The sequence below is a fragment of the Teleopsis dalmanni genome, chromosome X (assembly GCF_002237135.1).
Source record: "Teleopsis dalmanni isolate 2A chromosome X, ASM223713v2, whole genome shotgun sequence".
Lineage (NCBI taxonomy): Eukaryota > Metazoa > Arthropoda > Insecta > Diptera > Diopsidae > Teleopsis > Teleopsis dalmanni.
The window spans coordinates 20922371-20935291 of record NC_051848.1 but is presented as its reverse complement, the minus strand read 5'-3'; the positions used below and the strand labels follow the sequence as shown (position 1 = coordinate 20935291).

At 28.8% G+C, this 12921-nt stretch overlaps 1 protein-coding gene across 2 annotated transcripts in view; it reads right to left on the bottom strand.

The window, feature by feature from the left end:
- LOC119687148 (disks large homolog 5) overlaps nt 1-12921 on the bottom strand; it is a gene marked incomplete at its 5' end in the record, with an annotated part of 29052 nt that extends 16131 nt beyond the window's left edge. For both annotated transcript variants that reach the window (XM_038101351.1, XM_038101352.1), the window contains 1 exon segment: nt 12701-12921.

The window sequence follows — 12921 nt, the reverse complement described above, 5'->3', positions numbered from 1 at the left end:
GTTTTTAAAACATCGCGATAATGATTAATCTATCGTCGCACAGTCTTGATTTGACAACCAATGAATTCTTCTTGTTCTCACACACCTATGACAAATTTCATAGACAACAATTTTTATTAGCAGATGAAACCATTCATACATTCAAAAACCATATTTTAGTACTACCTTAAGTGGAATAGAAGAAAAAAGCTATAGCAAATATATACCAACAAAGATAAATGTGACCCTTGTTTACTCACTTTTGCGCTATTTACTATTAAATGAATTATTACTATTAATCACCAAAAAACCTTTAAAACAATAATATTAAAATTAAAAGAATCACTTTTATAGATCTGTGCGAATATGAGTGAGTATCGCTGTAGAATAGACAAAATTTCCTGACATAACTCTGAAATAATCTATATATTTGTCTTCATATACCGGAAGAATGTTTCACACTGCATATTGCAATAATAATACTTGTTCATTATTAAGAATAAAAAACTATTCTAACAACATACTGAAATACTACTTAATTATAAAAACGTAAACCAGAAAACTCTTTATCCAAAATACTGGAAGACTACTTACACATCATCAGCAGAATGAAAATTCTCTACATCCACTTACTCGTCGTCAGTAGTAAAAAAAATGTTACTTACTATATACTAAATACTACACTCTAAAACACTACTTACTCATCATCAGAAATAGTACTGGTATAGAAGAAGAATAATACTGATAAAATATTATGCCAATAAGTATGAAATTCAAATTTTTGGGGTTACGGAAACCCACGGGGAACTAGTTTAGAAACTCGTTTAGAGACAGTACACGCAAAATTTCAGAATTACAAAAACCCACGGGAAACTAGCTTAGAAACTTTTCTTGAAACGGTACACTACTACTGTAACTCTAACTGGCATCGTTAGAGATCCGTTAGGCAGCTACCTACCTCATCTACACCCACATATGAACACTATCATTATATACACCTAAACACTTTATAAACTGAGGATCACCCGAAGTTGGAGGTTCGTTCAGAACATAAATATATTCCATTTAAATTTTTCGTATTCCATTTATTATAACCCAAAGTATTTTTATTTTACCATATATAATGAAAACTCTATTGACTGGACACTTATCGTGAGTCTATGTTTGTTCGTTCAAGAGAGGTATCTGGAACAAAGTTACTAAAAAAATTTTAAAAAATTTGTCCTACTATTAGGACTGAACAGAAAAACAATAAAATTCCAATATACAAAACATTAATAATTAAGAAATTATTAAAAAAGATAATTTGATATCTTCGGTAAATATACATATAAATATAATAATTTTTTTTTTTCATTTTCGCTATACAAACTTAGTAACTAAAGCATGAATTTTTCAAACTTTTTAACGAGTACGCTGCATATATTAGTTATATTAATACCAAAGTTTTTCTGTTTTTATCTCGAGAATAGTTTCAACCTGCAAAATAAGGTCTAAAGTACAGTTCTTGTACCATTCTACTAAGCAAATGTTTTTTGATAAGCAAACAGAAGAAAGGTACACGAATAGATATCAGCTGAATATAAAATTAATTAATCATATTAAATTAGAAATGCTGTTATTGCATTCACACAAATTGAAAGAGGAAAAAATTTTAAAAATAATTTATTTTTGTATACTTATTCTAGAAATTAAAAACAATATTTTTCCATAATCATACCTCAAATAAATTATTTACGATTGAGAAGAGCTCTTATAAATATAAACAATTTATATCAAATCTTTTCGTATTTAATTTGCTTATTGCTTCATACAATATAGAGCTTTCCAATGCACTTAGGTACTTCTAAGCAAATAAGATATAAATAGGTTTTCCGAGAAACTATAAAATGCATATAGCTATTTCCACATTATTCTAAGTGTAACTAAACTTCAAACAAACTCAGGACCAATCTATAAAACTGTGTAGTTTACATCTCACCAGGGGGTTTTCACATGGGCTATATGGACAATTATATGCAGCGTGTTCTAGAGTTAGCAAACTAGTCCGTCTTTAAATCGACACAAGCAATCGAACAATAAAATAGTTTGTATACTCGCAAGTATTAAAAAAGTAAACAATTTCGAAATTTGTATACACTTTTTTCTGACAATTCCACTTAACTATAACGAACCACAGCAAGACATAGCCAGATGCAGCTAGTATATAGTATATATATACATATATGGAAAAGATAATCATAGAACTTTACGCTTGCACTAGTCATCTCACACTGACCATCTCTTGTACTTACAAAAAACCTTTTAAGCTAACAGCTGACTTTAACCAAACTACCGAATAGACTTTTGAATATAAGTCGTTCCTGATATAAGTTAGGGGCAACAGCTCTTATCTTAGAAATCAAAGAAAAACCACCCAGATTGAAAGAGAAAAGGGATTGACACAACGGCCTCGCCATATCACAAATAAAGTCAATAGATATATCACTTTTCTCCAGACAGTGACGATATTCTACTTATAAAGATATAAAACAAGTCAAACATTTCAAAATATTATTGAAAGATTTATTAGTGAAATATTATTTAAAATTCAAAACTCAAAATTCTTTTAGAAATATACTCATCTATTATTTGAAGTTTTAAAAATTTAAATAATTGTCTTAAAATAGTAGCGTTCAGTTCAATACAAAACATTTCTCCTATAATTTCAATCTGTAATTAATACAACACTCAGTTAGTGTCAAACATAATTTGCAAAAATTGACTTCATCCATATATATAAACACAATATATATATATATATATATATTTATATATATCATTATATCATATCATTATATATATATATCATTCATTATTGAAATAAAATCTTTTCCTGGAGCATCCTTTTAAGAATGCTTCGAATAGGTTATAATCGTCTGGTTAATGCTTATGCATTATGGATGAGAAAACATCCATCAAAGTCGTGCTTGATAATTCACTATATTCATATCCATTATGATGAAACGATGCACAAAATGCTTTTTATCCTTTCTATAATGCATTAGATGTTGCTAACGTACATATATGACATTAATTCTATAAATAGGTTTTTATAAACAAAAAGTTTCCAGAAGATAGTGGTAAGTATGCCTAATAAAATACCATATATAGAGCTTCTACAATATCTATTTTGATTAAACTGTGATCTTTCATAACCATACTCTGTATTTGTAACTATGTTATGTTCAAACCTTGTATGACTACTTTTAAACAATCAAATTTACTTAGAAACTGTTATCAATTATCATTATAACCATTACTAATAAAATATGAATTCTCGTACGCCTTTAATATTTTTTTCCCCTATGAGATGAAAGTGCCTCACATATGCTGTGTCAGTGCCCAGCGATTGTTTCTAAACAATAGTGTCCACTTACTAGGGGCTAAATTTTTTGAGAATCTTGGCCAGCTCCAGGACATCCCTTTAAAGAGCATTTTAGGCTGTGCTAAAAGTGTGAAGTAGTTTTTAAAACTCTGGCCTAAATGGATTGTTAGTATTACTGGTATAACCTTACCCAGTTATTAGCATTTTTATAAAAAACTTAATCGCAGCACGATTTTAGGTATTACAAGGGACAATAGCTGCAAACTTGGTAACAAAGAAGAGTAAAGAGCAGAATGCATTCTTTGACACTGTAATAGTCTTGCCAGACTCAGACTTCGGTACTTATCAACTGCTTTTTCACTTACAACGGAAATAGCCAATAATTCTTCAAGGGACATAATGGCTTTTTTAACTGCTACACGCCGATGGAACTAAAATGGGTTTCTCACAATAAACCTTATGACTTGGTGACATAGTTCCCAACCATTTCAAAATCTATTTATCTATCTATCTTTATAAATCAAGAATATATTGACGATGGAATTGAAATTTTGGCTTTATTCTTTTTGATAGATGAACTATTAAGATATCGTTGAAAGTTTTTTCTATTACTGATGAATAAATTGCGTTTCGTGGACTTATTGAGTCTGGTATATTACGTTTGCCATGATGTTTATAACCCATTAAAGGAGACCTTAAAATCAATATACACTATAAAATAACACCACGAAATAAATTTTTTTTTGGAATAACGCTTTATCCTTCTGTGTGTCTGTCCATCCGTCTATATATCTATCTGTCTGTCTTTTTGTTTATTGTCTCTTTCTTACTGTTTCTTTTTTATAAGTCAACCCTGCCAAAATATAATTATAAGTACTGCATAACGTGACTTTTTTGTATGTAATATAATATATAAAAATTATATTAGCAGATAGTCATTAAAATGAACTATGATACTAATAGAAGGGATTACTTATATTAAGTGAAGCAATATAACCAGGTTTTCACATCCAAAAAACCCGCAAAATTTATAAAACTTCTGTAGATACTTAGTTACTTTCGGAGGAAGCCATATGTGGAGATTATTTACACTATGAAAAATTGCTCATCTTACAAAAAACTTTCAACTAATATTATTAAATTAAAAAAAAAAGTTTGAAATATTTATTAAATAGGTAAAATTTTAAAGTGAAATCTTTAGGAAAAGAGTTCAATAAATATTCTTCAGAGAATGTTGACTTCTATAACAACCTGCAGTGAACGACACTCAATCCATTATTCAGTTGTGTATTAATCATGATGAGAGGTACATTTGAACCAAACTAGTTTCGATGGATAGACAGAAACAGTCAATTAGTCAGTTAGTCAATGGTCTATTTAGTAAATTTTAATACGTACGGTTGTGGTAGTGTTCATTTGTGTGTTTGTGTATGTTTATGTATATATATAACTTTGCATGCTTATAGGTATAATGAAATAATGCTAAAATGCTAAAATGAAGCAAATGGATGGTGTGGAAATATCTGCCTAAGAGCATTGTTAAATATAGCAAAAGTGAAGTGAAAATAATTCATTCAGAAACGAAAAAAAAAAACCAAACTAATTAATATTTGCACATAATTATGGTTTACAACAGTTCGAAACTACTCAATTACTTATTATTTATAGTACATGAAAAGAAATACCATTCATCCATCAGTAGATACGCGTCCGTTCATACATACGCCAGTGTATATTGCTCTACGGTCGTGTATATATTTCGCTTTTGATCTATATTTGTGTACTCTGCGTACATTACCCTTTTCTAATACTCTTTCCACATAATCACAGGTTGCTTCTTTGTGTTCATTTTTAATATAATTTTTATTTTTATTTTTATTTTTATTTTATTTTGTATATATTTGATTTGTTAGCTAATAACTTGTTTTTCGAGACCTTTTCATCATAAATTTATACTATACATTTTTTCCTACTATTCTGCAATTCACTTCTTTTGTTGTTAATTACTTTTGCTGTTGTGGAACTCGAGCTCGTTTAACGCGTTCAGTCAGTCGCTTCTTTGGCTCAACATGCGAATTAGACTCATTTTCTGCGGCTTGCCAAAATATTTTGGCATGATCGCATTACATATGCGTACCGGATTTAAGTAGCTTTTTATATATTATTATTACTATTATTATATTTATATGTCTATATTTTATTTTATTTTATTTTTTGTTTTTGTTGTTTATTGCCGAAATGTTCGGTGTGTCGATTCATCTCAACATTTACCATATTGCGATACTACAGTTGTAGTATATGTGTTAGCAAATTTTCCGTTCACAATTGAGTCATTAAACTCAGCCTTTTGAGTTTTGTAATAAATAATTACTATATATGCATATTAAAATATATTTACACATAAGTAATAATATCTATATTTTACATACATTTCAGTGTATTCTCTCTTCTTCCTTATAGTTTATAATAAGAAACGATACTTATCATCATTCCATGATATAATAATACCATAAAGCTATAACAAATAAACTTTTTTCTGATTTCTTCTTCTTTGTTCCGTTAACTCGCAGTGTGTGGAGCATAGGACCTCAACAATTCCTCTGAACCGTATTCTATTTGGAACAGCCGTGTAAATGTCGTTCCATGAGTAGCGCGCTGATGTTAATTCGGCATCAATTGTCCTTCGCCATGTTCTTGAAGGAGCGCCAGACCGGCGACTACTCTGCGGGTTCCATTTTAGGGCTTGCTTAGCGATACAGGAATTCGACTTGCGTAGTGTATGTCCGATCCATTACCATTTTCGTTATTTTGATTTCGCTCTCGACGCTTTGCACATTTGCTCTCTTCCACAATTCTGCATTGGAGATGCGTTCTGGCCACCATATTTTAAGTATGACTTAAATTTTGTCTGACTTAAACAGTATAAATTTTAGAAATGATTCCTTAGCCCAACAACCCAACCATCATATTATAAGAGGAGGTAAGTACGAGTCTATAGAACATGTGATCATTATCTGTGTTTCACTAAGCCACACAAAAAAAACTAAGAAAACACAAAAAATTTTAGGTGCATACCAACTTCCTCCGAAGGAACTGCTTCGATTCCCCGAGATACTAAATACAAATGGCAAAGGAATGCACAATAGATCAAACTGGTCGCAGTGCATAAAGGCCTTAGCCCAACACAAACCATTACCATTACTATTAGAGGAGGTAAAATCATGTTTAATATAAAATGAGATACAAAGCCAGTGTCAAAGCAAAGTCCAAAATCCTTTAGAATAAAGTTTATCTTAAATATCTTTAGTATTTAAAAAACACTTCATCTTTAAATAATATACTTCATCAGATAGCTTACTTAAAAAACAAAAATACTTTGCAAAATAAATACAAAAAAATCTTTGAAATAAAATATTCATATAATCATAAAGTATTAACATCCTATGAACAGGATATTACCTGTTGAAAGATGAAGTAAAAAAAGGTAGCCAGAAAATATAATGAACGAAGAAAGATTCATCTCAAGAATCTGCTTCATTCCATATCTTTTCTGATCTTTCTGAGCTTTTCTGATCAAAAGAATGTAAATAGTCTTATGAGAGACGGCCCATTTTCAATATTAACCCAGATAGAGGGTGTCAACGAAAAGTCTACCCAAATAAAAATCAAATAATTTAATCACCTCACGTCTTCATATTAAATATATCAAAAACTAAACTATATTAACACACAGCGTAATGGAAATGGTTGGTTGGTAGCAGTAACAGACCAGCAAATAACCTTTTATTGACTTTATTTACCGATTCCTCACAAAAAAACCATAAGATAGAAAGATACAGATTAAAGCAATTCTGTCGAATTTACACAATTTAATAGGTCTTTCTTTACCAATAAACAGTCCGATAAGCTTTCAAAAAAGTACTTCCCGAAATGGGTACTCAAAATAGCTATTATTACTACAATGCGTTGTGAAATGGGCTAGCCTGGGACGTCGAAATTGTGTCACATTTTTCTACCTATACTCGGTATATTCTCACAGAGAGTATCGTATGGAAATAACAGCATTTTAAATGTGAAGAAAATGGATTCAGTTGAGAAGATTTCAAACATTCGAAAAAACGAGTATGCTAAACTTCTATAATATATATAAACATGTACGCATTTATATATATGTATATACTTTAAGCATTAGAGAGAACACTACAATAAAATGAAAAAAATGATTTTCAGATTTATCTAATTGCAGAAAATCACAAAAAATTTTTGAAACACATTCAGTCAAGTGAGTTCAATTTAAAAATCTTTAAACTTTCACTTGGATCAAATAAGAAATGGTTGGGAAAATTTTTTTAAACTTGTCAATAATGTAGCAGATAGGGTTTGTCAAATCTTAACAGATCAGATAGCAGATTGCTTATCAATTATCTTTGCTATAATCCATATAAAATTTTAATTATTGTTAATACTACATATCTAATTTGAATATGGTTTCAATTAGAAACGAAATATCCTAATTAATATGGAATTTAATATAAAAGCAGCTAACGTTTTACCATTCGTCATTTAATAAACTGATTTAAACACTCGTAATACGTGAAACTAATATCACCTAATCACCTAATAGAAACCATCTACTTTTCTTACAAATTGAATAAATATCTACAATGGTACCAATGACCACTTGAGATAAAACTAAAAAAATACAACAGGAAAAACTAATGAAAACACTAAGTCTCTACCGACTCTGCTTAGAAATGAATGAAACTTCCAGTCGCATTCTCTGTGACTGCCCAGTCTTGATCTGGGTCAGGAGTAGGTAACTGGATGGAGAACTATTCTCCCCTTTTGACATTAGGAAGACCTCAACGGCTGACATTCTGGTTTTCATTCGGAACGCGAAATGTCTTCTGTTTGGTTAACATCTGTTGCAGCACAAAAGATCGACCATAATCGCAGTGCTCCGCTTTGTTGGAGCTGGTACCTTGTTTATTTCTATTCTATTCTATTCTATTCTATTCTATTCTATTCTATTCTATTCTATTCTATTCTATTCTATTCTAAGTGTCTACCGAGTCAAAATAATTTGTGTGATTTCTTAAAATACACAGATATGAGTATTACAAAAAAATAATAATTCTGTTAGAATTATTATAAACCCACTGATAATTTATATACAGAAATGTTCCGCACAATACAATTAAAGTACATAGCATGAATGAATTAGTAGGCACTTATGGTATATAGGTATATTATAAAACAATGTCCAACTTCAAATACAAAGAAAAATCTCTGAATTTACGTTACCTATCAGAACTTTCTGAATGGCGAGAGTCAGTAGGAGAAAAGCAAAGGTTTTTAATTTTTTTTTTCAATTGTTTATATAAATATTCTCTGGGTTTTATGTTTTATGCATGAGAAGAAAATTAATTAAGTTTTATTTAAAATTTATATGTGTCTTTGTATGTGATTCAGAAAGCATTCAGTTTAAATAAAAATAATAACGATTTTCCAATAATCTGTTTTACGACTAAATTCCTACAGCTGTCAACTAATAGTCATCAAATACCGGACATTTATTTGTTTATTTAAAGTTATATTCGAATTGCGTAATTAAATATCATATTATTATTGTTATAAACAACAAAGTGAAGAAGCCCTGATTGAATGAAGTATTTAAAATTGTTTATTAGTACCAAACAATAGGTTGTTAAATAAGAACTAATAGACTGGATTAAGTATTTAATACCAGTATTTTTGTGACTATAATTTTAATGAAAGACTGCCTATACTCAAAGTAGCATAGCATTGCTAAATGTCCTCAAAACCCCTCTTTATCTAATGTAAAAACTTAAAAAATTGTAATAATTAATTTTATAAATTTTTTAACTTATAACTATAAACAGTTGATATGAAGAACACTACATATAAATCCCAATAATAAAATAAACCATATAGCTGAATCTCGAGGAAGATTCTACCTTCTTTAAAGTGAAAATATATACGATCGATAGTGGATCAGAATAGCTTTTAAATAATTTCACTAACATAAAAAAAAAATATTTTTATCTTATTGAACGGCACATGATTTATTAACAAGGAATATATACTTATGTATAAATTAAGCGTTAAGACCCCTCATCCCTATCTACGTGTCTGATTTGTAGGTGTACTCAATAACTTTACTGGAAACCAGTCAGACATCAAGTCATTTTAATAACGTAACGTTATACTAAAACTGTTGATACACTTAAAAGTATTTATTAAATATATATATATAAATATTTATATATATATTATATTATATGATAGGTATATTAGTATTTACATCATCATCATACATACATAAAAAGTATGCTTTACTTCATTAAATATTATGTATATTTCTCGGAAGTCTCCATATATATAAACGACATTTTAAATCAGACTATAGTATCTATAATACGATATATACAAATAAATCTTAACACACGTTTTATACGATTACATAGTTTAATTAATGGTCTTTTTCACAGGTATTTATAAGAAGTTAAGATAAGAATTATTAGAACGTGTCTGTAAGTTATGAGAGATTAGTTGTTTTAATAAAACAATTTGATTGCAATCTTTGTAAAGAAATCATGTTTACAAAAACAAATTTTTATTATTAATATATATGATGTTTTTCATAACAATATATAAATCGTAATATAATTATGTATGCATTTCATTCAATAAATATGGTTAGATATATTGCTTTACAGATTTAATAGTCAGACCAAATTAAAAACCTAAAACGTTGCCAAATATTTATATATCATACTTTATTACTCCAATGTTTTGATACATTCACCGTAGTATAGTTTTGATATTTCATAATCAGATTACTATTTATTCTGGTCTCTGTAATATTTTCTTGCTAAAAAAACAAGGTTGAAGTTGCCTCTAAAGCAATGGTTCGCAACTGGTGGTAGGCGGACACCAGGTGATTAACCACGAGATGGTTCAAAATGGTCTGTTAATCAAATTTAACAGGTATGGATACTTAGCTTGTAGTTTGTCCACTGAGACCTCATTTACTAGAAAATAAGCATAAAACATTTCCAAGTAATTATATATCTATTTTTATATCTATATAAAGCATATTAAAATAAAGTGTATTATAAAGCATATTAAAATAATAATACAGTTTATAATTCTTACTAAAAACAAAAATATTATAGTGGTCGTCCTTGACCAAGAAAAGCTTGGGAATCACTGCTCTAAAGGGTACTGACTTGGGTTTACAAAGAAAAATCTAGAAATGAGCCGTCCCTACATTATGAGTCATATTGAGAATATTAGTTTAGGCACACTTTTAGTGGTAGTTGACTACCATGTTATATATCTCTTTGGGTTACACTTAGTATAATATTATTTTAATATAAATAATTAATCAGTGAAATTATAAACTAATTCTTGAAAACACTTGAACAACAGACCGATCTTTAAACTAAAATAAATCAAGTTAGAATTTTAAATTTTCATAGGCAAAAGCCAAGAAGAGTTTAAAACTTTGTAAGTTCGACTAGTGGAATTGATGGATGACATGAGGTAAATACATTTCTAAATGAACAGCAACAGATGATGTGGTGAAAAAAGCAAAACAGCTGTTAAAGCTGGTAAACTGGAAAAACGACAGGTGTGTAGAAAATAAAATATTGACTGAAATAAAGAAACACATTTTTTATTTGTTTGCAGAAATATTTAATGTTTTTATTAGTTTTGTTTATTGTAAAAAAAAATTTTTTTTCTTGTTGTAAGAACCATTCCTTTTTATTTTTTGGTCTAAAATTAAAATTTTTTGTGTAAAATAATTGTTATTTTTTTTAGTGCAAATAAATTATTGTTTTTTTTTATTTAAAAAAAATTATTTGTTTTTGTTTTTGTGAAAAAAACATTGGTTTTTTTTGTGTAAAGAAAATTATTTTTGGAGTAAAAAATATTATTGTTTTTTTGGTGAGAAAAAAAAAATATTTTTTTGGTGAGATAAAAAAATATTTTTTTTGAAGTGTAAATGAATATTTTTTTTGGTGTAAGAGAAATTACTTTTTTTTTGTCAAAAAATTGATTTTTTTTGTGTAAAAAGAATTATTGTTTTTAAATAAAACTAAATGAAAAATTAATTAATTAATTAATTAAATTGGAATTAAATTTTTTATTGTTTTGGTGTAACAAAATTATTGTTTTTTTTTGCTTAAGAAAACTATTGTTGTTTTGTGGCGTAAAAAAAATACTGTGTGTTTTTGATGTAAAAAAATCATTTTTTTTTATTCTTTTGACGTAAAAGATGAATGTTTTTTTTTTATTTAAAACAAAATTATTGGTTTTTTTGGTATTAAAAATATTATTATTTTTTTTGACGTAAAAAAGTTATTTTGTTTAACGTAAAAATATTATTTTTTTATTCTCTTAGTGCAAAAAAAATTTTTTTTTTGTTAAAAATATTGGTTTTTTTGTGTAAAAAAAATTATTGTATGTTTTTGGAGTAAAAACGATATTTTTTTGGTACATTTTTTTTTGCTATTTGTTTTGGTGTAAATAAAATTATTTGAACTTTTTCAGTCGATTATGTTAAATTTATTTTGTAGTGTGATATGAAGTAACTTTTATGAGACGCGTGAAATCCAAGACGAAGCCACTAGGTTAGGTATCCTCATGAGTAGGAGGAGTAGAGCTTCGCGACTAATAAAAGTAAATCTTATGTATTCCATCATATGTAAGAAGGTCAACTAAATCTAAGACTAAAGCTTAGAAATAGCTTAGCTTTCTGCTAAATACGGTAAATATAGAAAATATAGAAAATACTTAAGTGAATAGCGGCAGGAGGGGAAGTTAGTGGCGTTAGTCGCAGCACGATTTATGCGCAATATTCACGTTAACATTGTAAACTTCCGCATTCGTTGCAACTGCAACGAGTAGTTGAATTATTTGTTATTATGTGCTTTTGTTGTGTGTGTTTGTGTGTGTTTGTTGCGAAAGAAGAGCGGACACAACTGATGAGCGGATAATTGCAAATAATGACACCTTGCACAACCAAACCAAATTTGCTCCGATTGTTATAATTAGTTCCAGGCAATAAATTTTGCAAACATTTTAAGTGTGTCGCACTAAAAGTGGACTACGCGAACGAAAAGACATCTGGCAGCCCTGAGAGGAGATAATCGCAGGGTTTTAAAAAAGCAATAAACAAACAATAACTGAGAATGTTGCCATTATGCACATACAAACATACAAACATACATACACACATACATATATGTATATAATGTGTTGAACAAACGCAAAAGGCATTTTTAAAATAACTTACAAACTTACATATTCACTTAATTACCTTACCTCTTTTATTTATGCGAGCTCCGTAATATTTTCACTGAACTGCTGATATCTTTTCCTCCGGATTTTGCTGATTTTTCTCGTGCATAAGCATGAAGACGACAAAAACTGGATGCACCGCAGCAAACGAACGAGCAACCGACCGACCGCCTGTGTTATTTCTGCTTTAGCCACAATTTTCGTTTTGGCCAAAAGCAAACAACAACAAATTTTGTTTTATCTTT